This window comes from Oratosquilla oratoria, chromosome 44 (assembly GCF_046742065.1).
Source record: "Oratosquilla oratoria isolate Oo_2021 chromosome 44, ASM4674206v1, whole genome shotgun sequence".
NCBI classification, from domain to species: Eukaryota; Metazoa; Arthropoda; class Malacostraca; order Stomatopoda; family Squillidae; genus Oratosquilla; species Oratosquilla oratoria.
Genome location: NC_134820.1, coordinates 9,484,569 through 9,512,003, shown reverse-complemented (window position 1 = coordinate 9,512,003; position 27,435 = coordinate 9,484,569). Strand labels below are relative to the sequence as shown.

Here is a 27,435-nt window from a genome sequence, read left to right as displayed (position 1 = left end):
CATTAAGTCAGCATATGAGTGCAATGTCACTACACCAGCCAGGACAATGAATCCTAATCTGAGGAGATGTCTTGATGTCTTTGGTACCAAGTGCCTTCCGAGAATCATGAGATACAGGTACTCCTCGTTTAACGACCTACTCGGTTAACAACTACTCGGAGTAACGACGGGCTTTATGACGTCGTTTAACGTAAATCTCCCGAAGTTACGATGTCGTGTACGATAATTAAGTTGGCTGAGGCAAATTTGTATGATGTTATAAATGAACTTGTACGGTGGATATTAGCTGTGAGGTAAAGTGTTCTGAAGCTTAGGTCTACATTACCATCCTGCAAGCTGCAAAAACTACCTGGGGTACAGTGTATACCGGTAGTGGTAAATTTGTAGTTCTCGACCATGGGCGCAATATAACAATAGAAAATTAATTATTAATTTTGTAAATTATAATGTATCAACATAATATGCAATTTTGTGAGCGGAAATGAAAAAAAAAATGCTAAAACAGATTTCATAAGTAACGAAGTCATGTCGGATGAATGGTACACCATGTTTGTTATGATAGATGCCGATGTCGAAGAAATGAAAGGATGATAAATTAATTCGTCTAACCTAAACTAAACTAACCTAACCTGTGTTTAATAAATCATTACCTGCAAATTAAATGTCATCCGGCTCGTCCTCGTTGTCGTTGTCGTGAGAGACGTTGGCAGACGACAAGATGGCGTCCCGAGCCTATGCTACCGACTTCGTTCATTAGCATATTTTCTTGTAGCAAGGTATTTTTTACTTTCATTTCCGCCCACAAAATTGCATATTACGTTGATACATTTTAATTTACAAAATTAATAATTAATTTTCTATTGCTATATTGCGCCCATGGTCGAAACTAAAAAAATACCCCGGTATTCAATATGGAATGTCAGCATACGCGGATTTGGTCATATACGGTAATTTTAGGAACCTAACCACCGTAAATAAACAGTAAATAAAGCTTTAATGTACTGTATAAAAGAGGGAAAATACACGAAAATAAAGATACATGTATTGCTGGACATTGTACATACAGTACATGTACGTATATGTATACACTTTTGCTTAACGACGGCGCGCTGGTCCCAATTGTCGTCGTTAAACGAGGAGTACAGACGCTCCTCAACTTACGTTTTAGTTACGTTCCGAACGGCCGAACGTAAGTTGAAAATGAACGTAAGTTGTTACTGTACTATACGTCGGTAAATTCTATTACCATATCTTATAAAACACCCCTAAATCATTAATTAAACACATAATATTGTAAAATAATAACATTAATTTCAAATAGATTAAATTCAAGCAACATAAATTGAGATGGTGGTGGAGGAGGAGGAGGCAAGGCATGTTCAGTTTGTCGTTTGCGCAATGTAAACAATGGACACAGCGTCGTGCGCAAGTATCTTTTGAACTACGGAGAGCGCGGTAAACTAAAAAATTCACTCAAAAAATGTTTTTTTACAAAAAAATTTTTACCATCAGTTCAAACGTAAAATCGAAAAAATGTAAAACGAATGAACGTAAGTAGAGCGTCTGTACCTGTATAATCAATCAATTATTTCCTTGAGTTTCAAGTGGAAAACTCACAGCCTCACAGTGACTGACAACAGTCCTCAGAACCTTCCACACATCTCTCTAGGAAGAAACTTTAGATTGTTGTTTCACTGGCTGAAAGTTGTAGGGAGATGAGAGCAGTCACCGACTGTCAGGTCTCTGTGTGTGAAAAAGTGTTAGAGATACAGCTGAATTTGACAGAGATTTTGGGCCCAGTCTGGAGACCAAGTGTCAAGTCCTCAGGGTTGCACCCCCTTATAAGGGAGGTGGCCATGTCAAAGGTATGTACCCCCTAATAAGGGAGGTAGCTATGTCAAAGGTATGTACCCACTCCCACCCATTCCACTCCCATCCAACACTTTTTCTTCCCTCTCATCTTGGTTCTTTATGGATGACTGGTCATCTCTGTATCCTGCCCACTGCCCTGGGTCAGAACCAATGTAGCAAGACAAAGCACATCCACAGCAAGGCTGCTTCACTTAATTGGCAACCCCCCTCTCCTTCCCCTCATGCAGAAAAGAAGACAGGGAGAAATCTCTTTGGGCTGCATCAAAATACCATCCACACATATGCACCACTTCCCCCATCCCCCACCCCTCCCTTCTTTGCATAACAGTATCATCTATACATGGCCACTCTCCACTCATCCCTATCTCTTGCCTACTCCCTTCCTTGCTCAACATACATTCCCCTCTTGCTCAATGCCCCCTTCACCCCATCCATCCCTCTCATCCTAGGATGCCCCCTCATATTCACTCCTTCCACCTTTGCTTTCCACACCTCTTTAACTAATCTTTCTTCACTCATTTTTTCCATGTGTCCAAACCATTCCAATACTCTTTCATCTGCCCTATCTGCCATCTCCTTTCCCACTCCTGCTCTCCTCCTTGCCTCCTCTATCCAACCTAGTAACCCCTACCATACTTTTCAGACATTTCATCTTTAATACATTTAAACCCATACACTACCATTTGCATAAAAAATCTAAAGCAATTAAATAGAAATATCACTAACCTAATAAACATATATACATATACCAAAGGCTTTTCCCCCTTACAAGGGAGGTAGCAAAAATACAAAGGCATAAAATCCACTCCCACCCATTCCATCCCCACATACTCCACTCCCATCCACCTTCTCCCTCACTCTTATCTTGGCTCCTTCTGGATGAAGGGTCATCCCTGCATCTCGCCCACTGCCCTGAGTCAGAAGCATTGTTGCATGATACAGCAAGGCTGCTTCATTAAACTGGCAACCCCCCTCTGCAGAAATGGAGAAAATGGGGAGAAATCCCTTCGGTCTGTGTCAATTTATTTTTCACACATACTCCCTCATCCCCCCCATCCCCTACCTAATTTAAAACAACCAAATCACAGGGACAAAAAGGCTACAATGGAGTTCTGTATGGTACAAAACCTTCACCATTACTATTCAATCTTTTCATGAGCAATCTCCAAATTCCAGAACCAGAACTAAACACCAATGTTCTCTCATATACAGATGATAATAATAATAACCAAGCACACATATCAGGGACCTGACAACAAAAATCAACAAGAAAACAGCTACTTAAACCCACTGCAAGCAGTGAATTTGGACAACAGAAAGTATAATAACTACCTACAAGCAATTCATACAAACCATCCTTGACTACACTACCACACCATGGTTCCCAACAATCAGCAAACATAATTTACAAACTTTACAGAATGGAGCACTGAGAGTAATAACAGGATGCACCAAAACCACCCTATTGGATACCTACATACAGAAACCAAAATCCTTCTCATAGAACATTATGTAGTACATGAAAATGAAAGGAACACAATTCTATGCCAAAATCCTTAACAATACACACCCTTCACACTACATTTCACAACCACCACCAATAAAGAGCAACAAAAATACTACATCAACAGCATACTACTCAAACATCTATAACAACCTTCCACCTATACCACACAAAACATTCATACAAAAACACAGTGACCATGCAACAACTGAATTTCAGCTGGAGGATGAGGAAATAAAGCCAAGGAATGAATCACACAAGCACGGGAGACTCAATTTTGGGAAAGCAGATTACTTAGGGTTAAAAAAATTCTTTGGAAATGCAAACCGGGAGGAATTCATGAATACCATAGGAATAAGGAGGAAATGGGAAATCTTTTTTGACATTTACAACTGGGGAGTGAATAAACATGTGCCAAAGACTTGTGGAAGGAAGAAGCAGAAACAGGACTGGTTTAACAAAAAGTGTGAGATTGCAAAAAGGGAAAGGGACTGGTTATGGGAAAATGGGGGAAGAGAAGAAGTAATAAAACAAAAGAAGCTTACAAACAAGCTATAAACGACTATACAAAAATCTGAAGGGAAGAAGATAGTGTTTTTGAAAGAGGTGTAGTAGATGAATGCAAATATGAACTGAGACTGTTTTCTATCTATCTATATCTATACACCAAGACCTTTTCCCCCTTATAATGGAGGTGGCCAAGTCAAAGGCACATACCAACTCCCACCTATTTCACTTCCCTCCAACACCCCTTTCTCCCCCTATCTTAGCTTCTCGTGGATGATGGGTTATCCCTGTATCCTGCCCACTGCTCTGGGTCAGAGGCAATGTAGCAAAACAAAGTACATCCACAGCAAGGCCAATTCACTTAATCAGCAGCTCCCCCCTTTCCATCCCTTAAGGGGGTACGCAACACCTGGAGGTCATTTTCTAAAATATTTAGAGTAAAGAGCTGAAACTTCTCAGGTAAATAGGTATCCATATTGCCTACATTTTAGGTGAAGCAGAATGATGTATGTACACATGTACACATGTACACATGTACGTATACCAGTAGCGACATTTAAAAGTGCACAGCACCATAATACGTGGACCAATTTGTTTTATATTTTGGCTATGATTAGTCAGTAGGCACACCTAGGGCCGGTCATTGAGTAATTGAACAATTTCCTTTATACTTTTGCATACAGGCATTTCAATTTTAATGTCTGGCAAAAATCGTGAAAAATAAAAAAATTTTGCTCTTGTTTCCATTACTCCGAACTCTTTCAAAATATTCAAACGATCGGCCCTAGCAGTTACTAAAAGTAATATTCCCTGTAAGTTTCATCTAAATCTGATGTATATTAGATTTTTTATGACTAAAAAAAAGTAGAAAAATATCGAACGGAGGTATGGCAACTTGAAATATGAATATATCTGTAATTTGCTTATAGTTTCACCAATTTTACTGATTTTTTCATGGCTTAATTCTTATTATATAATAAGTACAGTAAAAATTATCAACATATTTTTAATTATAAGTACTTTAAATACTGAAAAACTAAAGTATAAGTATGTCACAGTAGTGACGACGCACAGACGACAACATCATATAATTTGCTTTTTTGCACCTTTGGCGGTTTCTTCATATGAAACCTCTCTGCTGGGGGTCTTCAGGGTATCTAAATCATTGGAAAGAGGTTTATTTTCCAGTAGTGGGCACCTTCTCTTTCCTCATCAGATTCCCCTCGCCAATCTATGTTGGTAGGGCACCCCCTCCAGCATCATATGATGTCCCTTCTTCTTTCTTCTTCCTGTATAGCCTTGATCTTTTTCCTCTTGCTTTCTTCTTTGGATTTAATCTTCCTCTTTGAATTGTTTAGTCTAATGTTGTCCTTTACCTCTGTCACCGTCACAGAGGTGCAGGTGAGGGCGGTGGTGGAGTGAGAGGTGGTGAGATCTTTAGTCGTCTTTGACTGCTTGCCATCTTTAACTGCTGTTTTTTGTCATTGTGATGTTCTTTTGTTCTTTTTGCTACCCATGATGACTGTACTAAAGAGTAATATGTACTAGCTAAAGTAATAGATTGCAATGAGAGCTCATGAGACATGCGTACTTCCCTTTTCAGAGCTAGCCGGGAACTAACGCTTAGTTTCGCACAAAGTTGGCGAAATATTCTCCCTCCACCTTCCTCCCTTCCCCTCCACAATCGTATTGGCCGTTGATACACTGGGCGAGTGTAAATTCAATCAAATTTCAACGTTATTCGCTGCGCCTGAAGGTCCTAAGTGGCACGCCTCCCTCTAGTGTGGGTTGCGCCTTTAAATCTGTCCCTTTAAACCTCACCCAGGACCTTTAAATTGCGCGCGGCTGGAAAATTATTTGTCGGGATTTATTTCTAAGTGGTATACGAACATTTTGAACACAGTTTTGAAAAATGCCATATCTTGACCAAATTCACCCCCCCAGGTGTCGCGTACCCCCTTAATGCAGAAAAAGAGAAAATTGGGTGAAATCCCTTTGGGCTGCACCCAATTCTCTGCTCCTCCCTTCCTTACATAACAGTATCATCTATACACAGCCACTCTAACCCAGGAGCCTTACCTGCTCTTATCATTTTAATAACTACGGTACTTGCACCTCATCTTTTCTTATTTCTCCTCCATTTTCCTTACCCATCACTGTCATTTTCTTAGCACCTCCCACTGCTACCATTACTCCCTCCCTATCTTCCTCCACATTCAGCAGCTCACTAAAATACTCTATCCATCTTCCCCTTACCACCTCCTCTTCCATTATTGTCTCTCCATCCGCACCTTTTACTTTTCATTCTCTACTTGATTCGCCTCCCCTTCCTGTCTTAACCACTTCACTACGGGACTTAAATCTCGCGGGCAGCAGCCAATGCCAGCCGTACAACGTGTCGTAATAATACTCGCATCATAGAATATAGTCACGGCTTATATCAATCGTTCTCTCTTTCACCCGTGAATTTTGAAAACCACAGAAAATGGGATTAAGAGCAGATTAGGGAGAATGTAAAAACACAGGGGCGACTACAATAAATATAATCAAGACGCCGATATGGCAGCGTCGCGAATCCACTTGCTCCTCATGACGCCTACGTGTGCGGCACCGTATGGAAGGGGTTAAACGCCCCCCCTGGAGCCGCTCTATTCCGCGGGGGAGCGACCCCAGGCTCTTGCCTCCACGTAGAGGGGGTGGGGACGGCCGATGGCAGTAGCATGCTGGGGGCCAACTACCCATGACCCTCAGTACGACATAGCCTCGACCGTTGCTGAATAGACTTTTATACCTGCACTTCTTAACTCACCCATTATCTTCTCTTCCCTTCGCCCAACTTTCTACCTCTTTTATTCTATCATGATTGACCCTCCTGATGACATGGCCAAATTTTGGAGCCTCTCGGTAACAAACTTCTTTCATGTACAACCATTATAAGTCAAACTTTTCATTCATAATCACTTTAAAGAAAGTCCTATGGCGATGGCTAGTGACGATAGGGGCAGGAGAAGGTGATCTCTGGGAGCTTCTAGTCACGAACTGCACATAGGTGATGTGGGCAAGATAGTCGTTCTGTGTTGGGATGGAGGCAACATCACAGCTCAGCAGCCCCCCACATGACTGAGCAGCCCTCTTCAGGATTCACTCTGCTCACCCCACATGGGGAGGGGGCTAGAAAAGGTGCCCTAAAAATAGTTTGCCTCACATCCACCTGACTGGGGAACCGCTCCCAGTAAGGTTACCCTCATTGCAGTCAAGATGCTGAAAAATCCTAAGCACAGATGACGACCTCAGGCTCAAAAAAAGACCTTTCTTTGACATCCCCAAATACAGATAGTAATATAAAACAATTGAAAGTTGTGCACATAGAAAATATTCCAATACAGTGTAACTATGATGATATATCTATTCCACTGAGCAAATTTGGAACTATAGTAGAAATTCACATGAAATTTCTTGACATTGAGAAAAAATGGGAAGCTTGGGTAACATTTGATAAGCATGAAGATGCTTTTAACCTGAACAGAAACTTCATTACCCTGAAAATTTACAATTCTTTAGTCAAAGGAGCCTTAACAGATAAGGTTCCTAGAAATCTACATGTATATAAACCTGCAGAATGGAATTCAGATAACCATCAAGATAATACTATAAAAGAAAGAATCCCCCAACATCCTATGTGGATAGTAATTAAGGCTAAGGAAGAAAAATTTAATTACTATAAATTTAATAGATACCTTCAACAGAGGGTAGGTGGCATTAAAAATGGAGATATAACAAGATTTGGTAAGAATTCAATACTTGTTCATGCCAAATCAAAGACACAATCCAAGATGCTCTGTATGATGAATGTTGAAAATAGTGATATAATAGAAAAGATTAGTCCTCACCAAAATTTTAGTTATGATAAAGACTTGTATGAGTTGACTGAACTAGAAATATTAGAAATGTGCCCCACATCTATTTGGAAAGTGAAAAAGATCCCAAACAGTAATGTGATTATACTTACTTTTGAGGATAGCAATATACCGACTCATATAGCAATTGAAAATGAAAGAGTGAGAATTAGACCTTTCCATCCCAAAGCTCTACAGTGCTATAATTTTTTTTAATTTGGCCATCCATCAAAAATATGTAAGAATAATGAAGTATGTGGTAATTGCTCTGGCCAAATACATGGCCAATGCTTAGATACTCCCAAATGTATCAATTGTCAATTGGATCACAAACCAGTTGATAGAGTATGTGAAGAATACAAATTTGAAACAGCAGCTATAAATAAAGCTTATACTGAGCATATCACGATAGGACATGCAAAGCGACTCTTAGGAAGAAAAAAGAGCTATGCAAATGCTCTTACTACCCCAAAAAATCCACCTCATTCTACAAATCTCACCACTACAAATGAGACAACCTCTGGGGTAGCAACCCAACATTCAAGGCCAGATAATCAACATATTATGGTAAGAACTCCAAACACAAAGACAGATATTCTACCTCCAGATTATAAAAACACCTCACATAGTAAAGAAGTGCAACCCTCAAATCCCCTTCCACCTTCCAGCGAAGTGTCTCAGGCAGAATCTGCAAACGCCCTTACCACCCCAAGAAATCCACCTTGTTCTACAGAAACGCAACACTCATACCCAGGTGATCAACATACTTCAATGAGAACACTAAACACTAAGACAGATATACTACCTCCTGATCATAAAAACATACATACATATACCAAGGCTATTTCCCCCTTTCAAGGGAGGTAGCCAAAAAGAAAAAAGCATAAAATAATTCCCACTCATTCCATCCCTAAATACACTCCACTCCCCTCCACCCTTCTTCTTATCTTAGCACCTTCTGGATGACGGGTCATCCCTGCATCTTGTCCACTGCCCTGGGTCAAAGGAAGTGTCGCAAGTCACAGCACATCCACAGCAAGGCCGCTTCATTAAATCGGCGACCCCCCCTCTCCGTCCCCCCATGCCTAAAAGGAGAAGACGGGGAGAAATCCCTTCGGGCTGCGTCAAATTTTGCTCACACATACTACCTCATCCCCCATCCCCCACCCATTCCACCTCATGCATCACAACATCATCCATATACAACCATTCTCCATTCACCCGTCTTCTGTCCTCTCCCGTCCTTCCTCAACATTCCCCTCTTCCCCAAAGCCCCCTTCACCCCATCCATCCATCTCATCCTAGGACATCCCCTCATGTTCACTCCCTCCACATCTGCCTTCCATACCTCTTTTACTAGTCTTTCTTCACTCATTCTTTCCATGTGTCCAAACCATCCTAATACTCTTTCATCAACCCTATCTCCCAACCCCCCTTTCCACCCCTGTTCTCCTCCTCACCTCCTCATTTCTCACTCTATCTAGCCTAGTAACCCCCATCATACTTCTCAGACACTTCATCTCAAACACATTCAAACTCCTTCTCTCTTCCTCTCTTATGTTCCATGTTTCTGCCCCATACAGTGCTGTTGCCACAATCGCTCCTTCATACAGTCTCCTCTTAGCATCCATTCCCAAATGTCTATTCCTCATTACACTTTTTAATCCACCAAGGCATTTACTCACTTCTCTCAACCTACATTCTACCTCCACCTCCACTCCACCTTTTCCTGCCACATTTGCACCTACATATCTCCAGTCGCACTCCCTTAATGCTCACTTCCAGTCTACTGCCACTTTCACGCCTTGTACATCTTATTACCTTACTTTTACCCACATTTATCTTCAGCTTTCTTCTTTCATACACTCTCCCAAACTCTGTCACCAACTTCCTCAATCCCTCCTCCGAACCTGCCACAAGCGTAGTGTTGTCCGCAAACAACAGCTGGCTCACCTCCCACTTTTCTCCATTTTCTTTAACCATCTCCAATCCCTGACCCACTACCCTTGCATTTACCTCTCGCACCACCCAATCCATGTACAAGTTGAACAGCCAAGGTGACATAACGCATCCCTGATGAAGTCCCACCTTTACCTCGAACCACTCACTCTCTCCATTTCTAATCCTGACACATGCTCTACTACTCTCGTAAAACTCTTGACAGCCTTGAAGCTTTCCTCCTATCCCATATATCCGCAAAACCTCCCATAGTGCCTTCCTGTCTACCCTGTCGTAAGCCCTTCCCAGATCCATAAAAGCCCAAAAAACATCCTTCCCCTTTCCTATAGCTTTCTCACATATCTGTCTTACCACAAAAATCTGATCTACACAACCTCTACCCGTCCTAAATCCACACTGTTCCTCACCAATTACTCCCTCTGTTCCTCTCCTAATCCTCTCAATCAAGATCCTCCCATAAGCCTTCCCAACTACACTTAACAAGCTAATCCCTCAGAACTACTACATTCACACTTGTCCCCTTTTCCCTTGTAAAGAGGAACTATACAGGCACTCCTCCAGTCCTCCAGCACTCTACCCTCTCTCCAGCAAACATTAAATAACCTCACCAGCCAGTCCACCATCATTATACCTCCTTTTTTTAGACATTCTGCATGGCATCCATCCAGACCAGGTGCCTTACCTGCTTTCATCATCTTAACAACTGCTTTCACTTCATCCTTCCTTATTTCTCCTCCATTTTCCTCACTCATCACGGTCATTTTCTTAGCATTTCCCACTGCATCTTTCCCTCCCTATCATCCTTCACATTTAGCAACTCCCTAAAATATTCTGCCCATCTTCCCCTTATTGCCTTCCATTATCATCTCTCCATCTGCACCTTTTAGCTTTTCTTCTCTACTTGGTTCACCTCCTCTTCCTCTCTTAATTTCTTTCCAAAACATCTTTTTATTACTTTCAAAATTTTCTGTCATACTCTTACCCCATTTCACATTTGCTCCTCTTTGCCTCCTTTACCTTGTGTTTTATTTTTGTTTTCTTTGTACCTCTCATATGACTCCTTTGTCCTATTTTGTAACCAATCTGTGAAAGCTCGTTTCTTCTCTTCTACAACTTTCTTTGTTTCCTCATCCCACCATTCACTCCTCTCTCAGCTTCTTCTTGTACTCCTTCTCCTTTTCCTTTTCATTTAAAGAGTTCACTCTAAGCACCTCCCTACCTTTTGTCCTTTTTCTCTTTCTCCATCTATCCTCCACTCTCAACTTACCTTCTACCAAAAAATGATCTGATATTCCCCCACCCTCTCCCCTTAGCACATGTACATCCTTAAATCTTCCTATTATACTCCTATCTACCACTACATAATCCATTAATGCTCTATCTACCACCCTTCCATCCACCACCCTCTCCCATGTGTACTTATGCTTGACTTTCTTCCGAAACACTGTATTTGCTATCATCAACTCTCCTTCTAGACACATGAAGTCATGGAGGATGTCTCGTTTATGTACAAAGAGATATTCCCCATTTTCCAATTAGTTTAAATACAACATTACAAGTAGTACCAGTTCAAATATAATTAAAACAAAAATACACCTTATGCTGTATTTACCTGCCCCCAAACACCATGGTTACCCAGGAGGAAATAATAACTTTGATTAATCAACTCCCGCGGCCGTTTCTCATTATGGGCGACCTTGTCTATAAGACTTTGTAGAAACCAAAAATCTGTTCTTTCCGAATCTGGTAATATCAGAGTTATTAATTGTTCCTACCATTGATCTCAAATGTTTTTTGAAATGGAAGATATTACAAAATTCTGAATTTGTTGAAACAATTAGCCACCTGGCAGGTAGAGGTGTCCTCTCAGCACTTCTTTCTGTTGTTTCCTCATTAACTCTATCTGGATAAAATATGTCCACATCAATATTGTGGGGAACTTTTTGAATTAAATTGCATTTTAAGCTCTCCAAAGATGTATGCTTAAAAGCATTAACAGCATCCTTATGAGAAGCAAATTCTGTCCATATTCTCCAAGATTCAAAATTTCTAGTTTCACAATACTTTATAACTTTAATTTCTCCGAACTTTCCAAACATCTCCAAAAATTTGGAACAATTCAAGTCTGCAGGGTCTCGGAGGCGAGTTAGAGACTTTGTCAACCCGGAAGTTTGTCCTCTTTTGTTTTGTCCCATTTAGGGTCCGGCGTAGTCACTCTGCATGTGTACTGGATAGGGAGAAAGGAAGTCGGCAGCCTAGTACCTACCTCGCAAACATGCATTCCCCAGTCGGTGAGCTTTCGGCCCTCGCAGGGAGTAGTGACCTCGCGGTATACATCCCCACTTGACTGGGTTCAGACATGTAGCTTGGGAGACACCAAGATACCAGAACCTTCCTTAACAAGTATTAGAGAAAGATGGTGAAAAAGGAGAGTAGGGTAGCAAATATGAAGGATAGGGATAGGGGAGTTCACAAAGGAAAAGGGTGAGGGACCCCCTATCTATTCACTACCCCCAAAAAAAAAAAAAAAAAAAAAAAAAAAAAAAAAAAATATTTTTGGCTCAGTTTTCGTCTGGTAGCTCGGGGCTGACCTCTCCGGTATGGTTGCACCTAGCTGGCACAGCTCAGCCCGTTCTTACTACATGGAAGCCCCCCACTACATCAAAGTACTGGGCCTCGGGGGGGTTCTCCTTTTAGGCATGGGGGGACGGAGAGGGGGGGTCGCCGATTTAATGAAGTGGCCTTGCTGTGGATGTGCTGTGTCTTGCGACACTGCTTCTGACCCAGTGCAATGGACAAGGTGCAGGGATGACCCGTCATCCAGGAGGTGCTAAGACAAGAGGGAGGGTGGAGGGGTGTGGAATGTATTCAGGGATGGAATGGGTGGGAATGATTTTATGCCTTTTCCTTTTTGGCTACCTTCCTTGTAAGGGGGAAAAAGGTAAAATTAGAGTAGAACTCCATATAATATAGATGCGAGAAGTCATGGAGGATGTCTCGTTTATGTACAAAGAGATATTCCCCATTTTCCAATTAGTTTAAATACAACATTACAAGTAGTACCAGTTCAAATACAATTAAAACAAAAATACACCTTATGCTGTCTTTACCTGCCCCCAAACACCATGGTTACCCAGGAGGAAATAATAACTTTGATTAATCAACTCCCGCGGCCGTTTCTCATTATGGGCGACCTAAATGGCAGACACCCACTATGGGGAGATGTTACTACAAACCAAAAAGGGAATATTATAGCTTCAGTTATAGAATATGAAGATCTAGGGCTTTTGAATACTGGGGAGCCCACCCATTACCATATTTAAACAGGTACTATACCTAGTAAAAGAGGTATGGAAGGCAGATGTGGAGGGAGTGAACATGAGGGGACGTCCTAGGATGAGGTGGATGGATGGGGTGAAGGGGGCCTTGGGGAAGAGGGGAATGTCTGTTGAGGAAGGAAGGGAGAGGACGGAAGACAGAGGTGAGTGGAGAATGGTTGTATATGGATGATGTTGTGATTGCATGAGGAGGAATGGGCGGGGGGTGGGGGGTGGGGTAGTATGTGTGAGTAAATTTTGACGCAGCCCGAAGGGATTTCTCCCCGTCCTCTCCTTATATGCAAGGGGGGACGGAGAGGGGGGGTCGCCGATTAAATGAAGCGGCCTTGCTGTGGATGTGCTGTGTCTTGCGACACTGCTTCTGACCCAGGGCGGTGGGCAAGGTGCAGGGATGACCCGTGTTACCATAGTCACCCCCTGGTGCTAATTACATTCTCTATTTTTCTAATGCTTGCAGTGCCTAGCTAGATTGTTTACATACGGACGCGAATTCACGGTCTGATATTAAAGTGTTTTGGATAAAATGTATCTAGAGATACGTTTATACTTTTGAGATCCACGGTGCTCTAGTTACGTAAGAATTTATAGAAATACGTATTGTAGTTGCTTTTGGTGTATGACCCATGTACGGTGTGTATTTTACGATATTGAATGTATCGTTAGGATGATGCCAAGATTGTTGGAACCGTGGTGCCAACTCAAACAGAACAAAGAGTCCTCTGTTTTGTCCTCTTTCTCTGCTGCGTGAAATTGGAGATGGACGCTTAGTCCTTTTGCTGGGGGAAGTAATAGTTGGGAAAAGAATAAATGGGAGGAATAACGGGAGTATATATAATGGAAAACACGCAGGAGGGAAAGAGCAATGATTTCTGGTAAGTTATGACTGCACATCTTGTAAGGATGTATGTTATTTGAGATGATTAGCAAGGATCCAATTTCCATGTGTTTATAGGAGCAGAACTTGTTGAGGTGGTTAGATAGAGATTGTATAATTTGTGCATGTTTGTGGAACCGTGTTGATAATAGGAATTGGTTCTTTTAATTACATGGAATGTTACTGTAATGCAATGACTATGTTGATGTGGAAGCAGTAGCTCAACTGAGTAGCAGTGGAGACATTGAATATTTACCTCATATGAGAAGAATGTGTTTGATGTTGAAATGCAAAGATAAATGCCTTCATTTAGTTCTGTACTGTTAGGCTTATTCAATATAGGTATAGAGATAATTACCTACTATCTTTTTGTATCCTCCATTTATGATGATAATTAATGTGGGATGATGATTCTTCCTAACTGAAAGGGGATAAGATATATTTACAGAAGGAAGTGTGAAGAAGGAAATGAAATAGATATCCGTTTATTGTCACTCCACCTTTAAGGGATGAGGCAAGATCTGTTGTTGTCCTCCTAGATCCTTTATTTACTAACTAATTGCTTTAAGGTTAGAGGTGGGACCGTGACAGTTGGGGGCCCCAGATCCGGGATCCAGAACCAGACAAGGAAGCCACAACCAGTGCTTCTCCCACACAGGAACACCGGCCAGATACAGTCGCAAGTAAGAATTACACATGTAGGAACCCCCAGAGTAAACTCCCAAGGACAGAGGTATGTTGAAAAATTTATTCGAGTGAAAGTGTGAAATATAAAGTGAAATATATACTGTATACAATGGCTACGTACGGCAACCAAGTAGAAATGGATAGTGACCACAGTGATGAAGTGGAAGTGCATGAACAGAATGTGGAAATAGATCAAATAGTTATGAGTAAAGCCGTGCATGAATTTGTGAAAAATCCCGATATGCATAATTTGTACCAGCTTAAGGTAGACGACTTGCACAAGTTAGCGGAGGTATATGACATTACTGTGTCAGACGCTCTCAAGGGTGATTTGCAGAAACAAATCATGACAGCTTGGTCAGGAAGGAAGTTCTTGGCGGAATTAGTGGGAATGAGTCAGAGAAAGAATAAGGGCAGTTAAGTGGCAATGTAGAGTCGGTTAAATGTGACTGGCGAGTGCAAGTTGAGATGGAGAAAATCCGAGCAGATAAGGAATTAAAACTAAAGGAGATGGAAAACAAAGTAAGATTAAAAGAGATAGAAGTCTTGGGTGCACAAGGAGGAAGAAATGCAGGAGGCGGAGGAGATGATAGGGTCAGTCAGTTACCCGAATTTATAGAAGGAGAGGCAGAAGACTTCTTTATCCAGTTCGAAAAACTGGCCACCATCAGAAAATGGGAGAGAGCGGATGGGCTATGTTGGTCCAATCGAAATTTCGGGGTAAAGCGAGGGAGGCCTTTGCATGTTTATCAATACATGATTCAGTCCGATACCACAGAGTGAAGGAGGCTGTGCTCAAGACAGTAGAGATGACACCTGAAGTATATAGGAGGAAACTCAGAAATATGAAGAAGACAGATGGACAGACATATGGCGAGTTGGCCAGGGAGAGTACCATGCGATTCGAACGGTGGTGCAAATCGGAGAGAGTAGAAGACTTTGAGGACCTGAAACAGTTGATGTTGTTGGAACACTTTACAGAGATGGCGCACCCCGATATCAGATATGAAATCTGTAGGAGTCGGATTAAGAATATAACGGATGCAGCAAAGTTAGCGGATGAATTGACTGTTATACGAACGATGTGTACAGGGCAAGTGAGCCACAAGCCAGTTGGAATAAAGAATGTGGGACATGCTTATGGAAGGAATGACCAAAGAGTAGGCCACTTTGATTATAGGCAGGACCATTACAACCCCCAGAGATCACAACCCCATTATGTTCCGCAGTATCAAGAAAGAAGTAAACCTAGGAACCCACCCCAGTATAACCCTATGAGGCAGCAGAATTTTAACGGTTATGTGAACAGGCAGGAAAGGTCACATGTATGTAAAATGTTACGGATGTGGAGAGAGTGGTCATGTGCAGTATCAGTGTAGGAAAGTGCCCAAATCTGCTGGATTGACTGTGGCATGGAGGAAACCACAAGTGAGCTTGGATGTAGAACCTAAGAGGAAGGAGAAAATTGTGGATAGTTTCCAACCGTTCATAACAGAAGGAACGATATCATTACCTGGAGGATCAAAGGAGCAAATAAAAATCCTAAGGGATACAGGGGCGAATCTGAGTCTAGTCCTCCGAGAGACATTGGATTGGACCGAAAGTTCATATACTGGTGAAGAGGCTAGAATAAGAGGTGTGGTTGCAGGAACGAAAACCCCATTGCATTATGTAGAAATAGACACAGGATATGTTAGTGGCAAGGTGAAAGTAGGAGTCCGTGAAGAACTCCCTATAAATGGCGTGGATATGCTTTTGGGCAATGACTTAGCCGGAGATAAGGTGGTCCCAGAGCCAATAATGATTGCTAAACCCCTCGGGAATGTGAAGGATGGGAATGTCGACGTGCAAGGTGAAGGAGAGGTCTTAGATATGGGAATTCGGAAGAAGGTCCAAAGTGACTGTGGAAATGGAGAAGGAACTCCAGTTGCAGGGAGTAAGGAATCTCTGAGCGGAGGTGAAGTAAATGCAAGTGAGGAGAGTGCGGATGATGGAAGTATCCAAAGAATTTACCCAGCTTGTGTAGTGACCAGAGCCATGATGAGGAATAAGGAAACTAACGATGAGGATATGGGTTTAGGTGATATATTTGATGAGGAAAGGGAACATTAGCCTGTGAAAGATGAAAGTGTGGAGATGAAATTAGAGATATCCCCTGATTTCAATGTTGGCAGGAAGGAACTTATCGAGGCCCAGCGCAATTATCCTACTTTGAAGGAATGCTTTGGAGAAGCAAATAGAAATGGCGTGTCTGATGATAGTTCTACTGGATTCTATCTTCATGACCATGTATTGATGAGGAAGTGGAGACCTGCGAGTGTACCCGCAACAGAACATTGGGAAATGAAAAGGCAGATAGTGGTACCGAAGAAGTATAGGCATACATTGATAGCCTTGTCTCATGAGTCTAGTTTGGCAGGACATCTAGGAGTGAGGAAAACAGCAGGGAAACTGTTGACTCATTTCTATTGGCCAAGCCTGAAGAGAGATGTTGCGGAGTTCTGTAGGACTTGCGACGTGTGCCAGAGAGTGGGTAAACCGAATCAAGTAATCCCACGAGCACCATTGCAGCCCATACCAGCATTTTGCAAGCCGTTCAGCAAAATCATAATAGATTGCGTTGGACCTTTACCTAGAACTAGGAGAGGAAATTCCTATCTACTGACAATAATGTGTGTAGCCACGAGATTCCCAGAGGCTATTCCACTAAGGAGTATTCATGCCAAGAGTATAGTGAGAGAGTTGGTGAAATATTTCTCTTGGGTAGGACTCCCAGAAGTGATACAATCCGATAGAGTAAGTAACTTCACTTCCGGCATGTTCAGGAAGATATTGAAGGGTTTGCATATTGAACAGAAGTTGGCGAGTGCATACCATCCACAATCACAAGGTAGCTTGGAGAGATTCCACCAAACTCTTAAGAACATTCTGAGAGTATACTGTGAGGATCTTGGTATAGATTGGGATGAGGGAGTCCCACTAGCTTTATTTGCGGTCAGAGATGCGGTACAGGAATCGACTGGATTCAGTCCATTCGAACTAGTGTACGGCCATGATGTGAGAGGTCCTTTGAGCATGATGAAAGAGAAGTGGCTCGGCAAGAGTGATGACCCACATTTGTTAACATATGTATCAGAATTCAAGAGTAGATTGATGAAGGCGAGGGAACTTGTCGCAGAGAATCTGAAGAATGCACAACAGGAGATGAAGAAGTGGTATGACAAGAAGGCGAGAGTGAGAGAATTCAAACCAGGCGACAGAGTTTTGGTGTTATTACCTATCCAAGGGGATCCCTTGAAGGCAAGCTATTGTGGTCCATGGACAATTGAGAAGAAGGTAGGAGAGCTGAACTACATAGTCAACACTCCTGGTAGGCAGAAGAAAAACCAGTTGTGCCACATAAACATGATCAAACCTTATCATGGAAGGGAAGAGGAGAAGATGGAAGTACCCGAGGAGATGACTGAGTTGAGTTGCGGTGTGGTGAATGCAGAACAAGAAATGAATGGGTGCACGACTTTTCGTCGCCGTCTTTTCGTCGCCGGACTTTTCGTCGCCGCGACTTTTCGTCGCCGCGACATTTCGTCCCCGCGACTTTTCGTCGCCGGTCTTTTCGTCGCCGGACTTTTCGTCGCCCCAAGCATAAATTGTATGCAAAGATTGACAATTGGAAATATATGATTTAATGTCATACTTGTACTTATATTCCTACTCCCAATGCAATAATATGAGTGTGGCAAATAGCTATACATCTCAGACGAATTACAAATTACAAATTTAACAACTAGTTAATCATTGATAGTCTTATAATTCCGTAAGAATTTTCACTATCAATAATATTAGGTGACCAATGTAATAATAATAAATAATACGATTATGTGATTATTACTAGAAAAAAAGTGACTGGACAGACGCTACTACCAATAATCACATCAAGATCAATCAGAAGAAGTATATTGAATTTGGCATTAAATCATATATTTCCAATTTTATATTTCAATTATTTTATATTTCAAATATTGTCAATCTTTGCATACAATTTATGCTTGGGGCGACGAAAAGACCGGCGACGAAAAGTCGCGGGGACGAAATGTCGCGGGGACGAAATGTCGCGGCGACGAAACGTCCGGCGACGAAAAGTCGCGGCGACGAAATGTCCGGCGACGAAAAGTCAGGCGACGAAAAGACGGCGACGAAAAGTCATGGACCCGAAATGAATGATGGAGAGGAGAAATTCAGCAGGTGCGAGGAGAACTTGGAGAACTCGATGGTGTTAGAGAACCTAGGAGCTGAGCTGAATCATCTGAGCAGTGAAAGGAGGGATGATATCATCCATGAGATACATTGTGGAACCTTATTTTCGGATACTCCGAGAAGATGTACCGTGGTGGAACATGATGTCGATGTAGGTGATGCCAGGCCGATAAAGCAACACCCATACCGAGTGAATCCAAAGAAAAGGGAAATTATGAAGAAGGAAGTCCAGTATATGTTGGAAAATGGATTAATTGAGGAAAGTAACAGTGCGTGGAGTTCCCCGTGTGTGTTAGTGCAGAAGGCAGGTAGTGATTCGTACAGGTTCTGCACAGACTTTCGGAAAGTGAACCAAGTGACTAAGAGTGATTCTTACCCGATACCAAGGTTGGATGACTGTATCGACTGTGTGGGAAAGGCGAAGTTTGTCAGTAAGCTAGATATGTTGAAAGGGTACTGGCAAATAGGTTTGACGGAGAGGGCCAGAGAAATCTCTGCCTTCGTGACAATGGATGGCTTGTATCAGTACCGGGTGATGCCATTTGGGATGAAAAACAGTGGGAGTACGTTCCAAAAATTGATTAACAAGGTGTTGGCAGGAGGGACTGGGTGTGCAGTCTATATCGACGATATCGTCATATATTCTGAAACTTGGGAAGACCATGTAGAGCAAATTTCAAATGTCTTCCAGAGACTGAATGATGCCAACTTGACAGTGAACTTAGTTAAGAGTGATTTTGCAAAGGCAAAGGTTGAATACTTAGGATATATGGTAGGCCAGGGTGAAATACAACCCGTTGATGCCAAGGTGAAGAGTATCAACGATTGTCCCGCTCCTAAGAACCGTAGAGAGTTGTTACGATTCTTAGGCATGAGCAGTTACTATAGGAGGTTCTGTAGGAATTTTTCCACAGTAGCTTTACCATTGACTAGGCTGTTGTCAAAGGGTACCAAGTTTGTGTGGGATACACATTGTGAGGAAGCTTTCACAACTATAAAAAGGAACGAGTGACCCTATACTTGTTACCCCTGATTTCGAGAGACTGTTCAAATTGTATGTGGATGCGAGCAACGTTGGTGTAGGGGGAATTTTAGTTCAGGAGAAAGAGGATATCGACCACCCGATATGCTACTTTTCAAAGAAATTCCTCCCTTATCAGAGAAACTACAGTACAGTTGAGGAGACTTTAGCCTTGATCCTTAGTTTGAGTCATTTTGACATATACTTGAGAGGGTCCGGATATCCTGTTTCTGTGTTCACTGATCATAACCCCCTGGTATTTTTACATAAGATGAAGAATGATAACCAACGGTTGATTCGATGGCGTTTGATGCTCCAAGAATATGATCTAATTATCCGGCATGTCAAGGGAGCGAATAATATCCTGGCGGATACTCTGTCCCATCTTCCTTCTCCAACATGAGTCAATCCAAGGATCGCCTCATGTCTTGAAGGGGGAGGGTGTTACCATAGTCACCCCCTGGTGCTAACTACATTCTCTATTTTTCTAATGCTTGCAGTGCCTAGCTAGATTGTTTACATACGGACGCGAATTCACGGTCTGATATTAAAGTGTTTTGGATAAAATGTATCTTGAGATACGTTTATACTTTTTTTGTGCATGTTTGTGGAACCGTGTTGATAATAGGAATTGGTTCTTTTAATTACATGGAATGTTACTGTAATGCAATGACTATGTTGATGTGGAAGCAGTAGCTCAACTGAGTAGCAGTGGAGACATTGAATATTTACCTCATATGAGAAGAATGTGTTTGATGTTGAAATGCAAAGATAAATGCCTTCATTTAGTTCTGTACTGTTAGGCTTATTCAATATAGGTATAGAGATAATTACCTACTATCTTTTTGTATCCTCCATTTATGATGATAATTAATGTGGGATGATGATTCTTCCTAACTGAAAGGGGATAAGATATATTTACAGAAGGAAGTGTGAAGGAAATGAAATAGATATCCGTTTATTGTCACTCCACCTTTAAGGGATGAGGCAAGATCTGTTGTTGTCCTCCTAGATCCTTTATTTACTAACTAATTGCTTTAAGGTTAGAGGTGGGACCGTGACACCCGTCATCCAGTAGGTGCTCAGATGAGAGGGAGAGTGGGAGGGTGTGGAGTGTATTTAGGGATGAAATGGGTGGGAGTGTTTTTATGCCTTTCCCTTTTTGGCTACCTCCCTTGAAAGGGGGAAAAAGCCTTGGTATATGTATGTATGTATGTACTATCTCTTGAAGAGAAGAAGCGAGCATTCACAGATTGGTTACAAAAGAGGACGAGGGAGTCATATGAGAGGTACAAAGAAAAGAAAAGAGAAGTAAAGCAAAAGGTAAAGGTTGCAAAGAGGAGAGCAGATGTGAAATGGGGTAGGAGTATGACAGAAAATTTTGAAAGTAATAAAAAGATGTTTTGGAAAGAAATTAAGAGAGGAAGAGGAGGCGAATCAAGTAGGGAAGAAAAGGTAAAAGGTACAGATGGAGAGATGATAATGGAAGAGAAGGCAGTAAGGGGAAGATGGGCAGAATATTTTAGGGAGTTGCTAAATGTGAAGGAGGATAGGGAAGGAAAGATAGCTGCAGTGGGAAATGCGAAGAAAATGAGAGTGGTGAGTGAGGAGAATGGAGGAGAAATAAGGAAGGATGAGGTGAAGGCAGTTGTTAAAATGATGAAAGCAGGTAAGGCACCTGGTCTGGATGGATGCCACGCAGAATGTCTGAAAAAGGGAGGTACAGTGATGGTGGACTGGTTGGTGAGGTTATTTAATGTTTGCTGGAGAGAGGGTAGAGTGCCGGAGGACTAGAGGAGTGTCTGTATAGTTCCTCTTTACAAGGGAAAAGGGGACAAGTGTGAATGTAGTAGTTTCAGAGGGATTAGCTTGTTAAGTGTAGTTGGGAAGGCTTATGGGAGGATCTTGATTGAGAGGATTAGGAGAGGAACAGGAGTAATTGGTGAAAAACAGTGTGGATTTAGGACAGGTAGAGGTTGTGTAGATCAGATCTTTGTGGTAAGACAGATATGTGAGAAAGCTATAGGAAAGGGGAGGGATGTTTTTTGGGCTTTTATGGATCTGGAAAAGGCTTATGATAGGGTAGACAGAAAGGCACTGTGGGAGGTTATGCAGATTTATGGGATAGGAGGAAAGCTTTTGGGAGCTGTCAAGAGTTTTTATGAGAGTAGTAGAGCTTGTGTCAGGATTAGAAATGGAGAGAGTGAGTGGTTTGAGGTAAAGGTGGGACTTCATCAAGGATGCGTTATGTCGCCCTGGCTGTTCAACTTATACATGGATGGGGTGGTGCAAGAGGTGAATGCAAGGGTAGTGGGTCAGGGATTGGAGATGGTTAAAGAAAATGGAGAAAAGTGGGAGGTGAGCCAGCTGTTGTTTGCGGACGACACTGTGCTTGTGGCAGCATCAGAGGAGGGATTGAGGAAGTTGGTGGCAGAGTTTGGGAGAGTATGTGATAGAAGAAAGCTAAAGATAAATGTGGGTAAAAGTAAGGTGATGAGATGTACAAGGCGTGAAAGTGGCAGTAGACTGGAAGTGAACATTAAGGGAGAGCAACTGGAGGAAGTGGATAGTTTTAGATACTTGGGTGCAAGTGTAGCAGGAAAAGATGGAGTGAAGGTGGAGGTAGAATGTAGATTGAGAGAAGCGAGTAAATGCCTTGGTGGATTAAAGAGTGTAATGAGGAATAGACATTTAGGAATGGATGCGAAGAGGAGACTGTATGAAGGAGTGATTGTGCCAACAGCACTGTATGGGGCAGAAACGTGGAACAGAGAGAAGGAGTTTGAATGTGTTTGAGATGAGGTGTCTGAGAAGTATGGTGGGGGTTACTAGGCTAGATAGAGTGAGAAATGAGGAGGTGAGGAGGAGAACAGGGGTGAAAAAGGAGCTGGGAGATATGGTTGATGAAAGAATATTAGGATGGTTTGGACACATGGAAAGAATGAGTGAAGAAAGACTAGTAAAAGAGGTATGGAAGGCAGATGTGGAGGGAGTGAACATGAGGGGACGTCCTAGGGTGAGGTGGATGGATGGGGTGAAGGGGGCTTTGGGGAAGAGGGGAATGTCTGTTGAGGAAGGAAGGGAGAGGACGGAAGACAGAGGTGAGTGGAGAATGGTTGTATATGGATGATGTTGTGATTGCATGAGGAGGAATGGGCGGGGGGGTGGGGGTGAGGTAGTATGTGTGAGCAAATTTTTACGTAGCCCGAAGGGATTTCTCCCCGTCCGCTCCTTATATGCAAGGGGGGACGGAGAGGGGGGGGGGGGGGGTCGCCGATTAAATGAAGCGGCCTTGCTGTGGATGTGCTGTCTTGCGACACTGCTTCTGACCCAGGGCGGTGGGCAAGGTGCAGGGATGACCAGTCATCCAGGAGGTGCTCAGATGAGAGGGAGGGTGGGAGGGGTGTGGAGTGTATTTAGGGATGAAATGGGTGGGAGTGTTTTTATGCCTTTCCCTTTTTGGCTACCTCCCTTGAAAGGGGGAAAAAGCCTTGGTATATGTATGTATGTACTATCTCTTGTCTAGATCTTACAATTTCTAGTCCCAACTGCACAACTGATTTCAGATGGAGACAACAACATTTAGATTTTTCATCAGACAAGACAGAATCATACAACATACCCTTTACAGAAAGAGAATTTGATGCTGCCCTAGATAGAAGCAAAAATACAGCCCTTGGTCCAGATATGATCCCCTATGAAATGTTTAAACATACTACAGGAATCCCTCAAATAATACAGGGGGTTAGGTTCCTGAAATTACCGCGTATGACCAAATCCACATATGCTGACTTTCCATATTAAATACCGCGAACCGTATGTATGTATTTACCTAGTTGTATTTTACGGGAAGGGGAGCTATGCTCGTGGTGTCCCGTCTTCATATCTCATTTTATCTAAACTATTTTTAAATTCATGTATTGTTTTTGCACACACAACTTTCTCATCTAACTTGTTCCAACTGTCTATTACTCTGTGAGTGTGTGTGTGTGTGTGTGTATTTACCTAGTTGTATTTTACGGGAAGGGGAGCTATGCTCGTGGGGTCCCGTCTTCATATCTCATTTTATCTAAACTATTTTTAAATTCATATATTGTTTTTGCACACACCACTTTCTCATCTAACTTGTTCCAACTGTCTATTACTCTGTGAGGAAAGCTGTTCTTTTTCAGATCTCTTCTATAGCTGTCTTTTTTTATTTTCTTTCCATGTCTTCTTGTATTTCTATCATCCCATTTTATCAGATTCTCTCTGTCAGTAATTTCTATGCCTTTCATGATTCTGTAAATAGCTATCAAATCTCCTCTCTCTCTTCTTTGCTCTAGTGTCTGTAGTTCAAGTTTTGCTAGTCTCTCTTCATATGATAATTTTGAGAGTGTTGGTGCCAGTTTTGTAATTGCTCTTTGTATTCTTTCAAATTTTTTATACATTTTTTTGTACTTGGTGACCATATCGTTGCTGCATATTCCAGTCTTGGTCTTATCAGGGTGATTAGAATTTTCTTCACCATTTCTTCATCCAGGTATGTAAGTGCAACTTTGATTGTTCTTATTAAATTATAAGTTTCTCCAAAAATCTTATTTATATGTTTCTCAGGTGACATATTATTCATAACAATGACTCCCAGGTCCTTCTCATTTTCTACTTTTTTTTATTCCTTCTTCTCCCAATTTATATGATCCTGTTATTCTGTTTTTGCTTTTTCCAAATTCCATTATACTACACTTTTTGTATTGAACTCCATCTCCCACTTCCTACTCCATTCCCATACTTTATTTAGATCACTCTGTAGTGATTCACAATCTTCTTACGTGTTCACTCTTTTCAGTAGTTTTGCATCATCTGCAAAGAAGCTCATATAGCTTTCAATTCCTTCATCCATATCATTAATATATATAGCAAACATTATTGGGGCCCGAACTATTCCTTGCGGAACACCGCTTATTACTTCTTCCCATTTTTAGTGTTTGTCTCTTATCACTACTCTCATTTTCCTTTCTTGCAAAAAGTCTTCCATCCAATTAAGCAGTTTGCCCTGTATTCCTCCTTCAGTTTCTAATTTCTTAAGCAACTTCTTATGTGGTACTTTGTCAAAAGCTTTTTTTAGGTCTAGAAATGCACAATCAGCCCATCCATCTCTTTCTTGTATTATATCTATTAGCCTTGAATAGAAACATATTAAATTGGTGACGCATGATCGTCCTTGTCTGAATCCAAATTGCCTTGGATTTAGCATGTTTTTTTTCTAAATATTTTACCCATCTATTTTTGACAATTCTTTCACAAATTTTTGCTACTGTACTTGTTAGAGACTGGTCTACAGTTGGTAGGCTCTTCTTTATTTCCTCCTTTATATATAGGTACTATATTTGCTTTTTTCCAATCTTCTGGAACTTTTCCTTCTTTCAAGGAACTGTTTATTATGCTATGTATTTTGTCTGCCAGTTCATTCCTGCATTCTTTCAAAATCCAGTTTGCTATTTCATCTGGTCCATGTGATTTTCTGACATCAAGATTACTCAAGTGTTTCAATATTTCATTCTTTGTTACTTATATTTCTTTCATGGGGGGGGACTTTCTCTTTCCATTCGATCTCTTCAGGTTGTATGTTCTCCCTTGTAAACACTGATTTAAAATGTTTGTTCATAATTTCCACCATTTCAATTTCCTCTGTGTATTCAACTCCTCCTTATCTTAATTTCTCCAAATCTTGTTTGTTTTTCAGTTTGCTGTTTACAAATCTTTAAATAGTTTTGGTTGATCTTTACATTTTTCTATGACATCTTTTTCATATTTTCTCTTTTCCTCTCTGCACGCTTGTACATATTCATTTCTATAACAAGTACCTATATATTTTCCATTTTTCAGGTCTGTCTTTTCTCCATTTGTTCCAAGCTTTGTCTCTTTTGTCTTTTAACACTCTACAACTTTTGTTGTACCAGCACTTTACATATTCTTTTTCTTGTTTTTGTCTTGGGACATACTTTTCCACTCCTTTTTTATAAATTTTTGTCAAAATATTCCATTTCTCTTCCACTGTTGTTTCTTCTTTGTATATTCCTTCCCAGTTTTCTTTTTGAAAGTATTCTCTTATTTGATCAGTTTGTTTTTTCATACATCATTCTTCCTTTTCTATATCGTTCATTTCTTTTTATGTATTTTTCCTCATTTAGTTCCAGTTCAATCAGTATATGGTCACTTTTACTTATTAGTGTTTTATTCTCAATCTTTTCTACTATTCTAGGTTCAGATGTGATTATTAGGTCTAGTCTCGATGGTTCTTCTTCATTTCTATACCTAGTGTTCTCCTGTATCCACTGCGTCATTGTATGGTCAGTAATCATCTCGAGTAGAACATTTCCCCATGAGCTGTCTCCACCCTTTACTGTCATCTCTTCCCAGCAGACTTCTTTGCAATTTAAAGTCGCCCATCATAACTATTCTTCCTCCATCTTCCATTATCTTATTTAATGTTATCTTTGTGTCCTCTAAAATACTTTTATGTTCACTCTCTTCCCACGAGGCTGTTTTTGGAGGCACATAATTTATCACAAACTTTCTGTTCTTCTTATCTGTCTTCCACTTCGATCATAATCATCTCTACTGTATTCTTTCCATATGTGACACACCTCACGTTTATATCCTTCTTAGTCAGGAACATAACTCCACCCCTTGCTTTGTCTCTCTGTTTTTAATCCAATAATTATATGTGTCATGTCCTACACTGTTGGGTGGTAGTGGACCTTTTAATTTCGTTTCTACAATTCCCATTATGTCCGGTTCTTTTTCCTTCAGATAATCATTCAGCTCATTCAATCCTGTAATTAATCCATCTATGTTTGTGTAAGACACTCTTAGTTTTCTGCCACTTCCATTGTATTCTCTGTTTCCCTTTTGTTTTTCTCTAGTATTTCGAATTTCCTTAATTTCATATTCACTATTCTCCAATAGAATTTCTCTTTTTCTGACTGTGTTCTGTTCTCGTTTTTTTCCTTAGCTTGTCTTTTCATTTTTTCCTCCTCTCTTTCCACTTTATTCATTTCCCTTTTTATCCATACCTTTTTATATTGTTCACTTGCTGCTAGTTTCCCTGTTTTGGATAAGATATTCTCTGCCGTAGTTTGTGACCTGAATTTAATCTTAATTGGTCTGGTCTTATCTGTACTATACTTTCTGAGCCTAAACTTCTCTTCAATTTGTTTCATGATTTCAGGTTCATCTTCCTGAACTAATTCTAGTAATCTGCTTACTTTTTCATTTTCCTCATTGATTCTTGTGGTTCTATCTGGGTTGTGTTTCTCTTCCATTCCTAATATAATTATACATTTCTTTTTATCTGCTAAGTCTCTTACTATATTCCCCTTTTGTCTCATCACATTAATAACTGAGTCTTCAGTTTGTTCTTTTATTTGCTGTTTAATTATGTCAGTAAATGCATTTTTACTGTTTTCTTGGATTGTCTTCCAACCCTTAGCTCCTTTAGCTATGGCCTCTTTGTTTTCTTTATTATTCCTCTTTAATTC

The 27,435-nt window shown here is 41.1% G+C and overlaps 1 protein-coding gene across 9 annotated transcripts in view; it reads right to left on the bottom strand.

The window, feature by feature from the left end:
• LOC143022159 (uncharacterized) overlaps positions 1-27,435 on the bottom strand; it is a 242,939-nt gene that overhangs the window by 131,454 nt on the left and 84,050 nt on the right. Inside the window, exon 1 of one of the 9 annotated variants that reach the window (XM_076180236.1) lies at positions 1,570-1,706. The exons of the other annotated variants lie outside the window; for them this stretch is intronic. The gene's annotated coding sequence lies outside the window, so the exon portion shown is untranslated. Of the gene's footprint in view, positions 1-1,569; positions 1,707-27,435 lie in introns of those variants that run through there. 9 annotated transcript variants of the gene reach the window in all.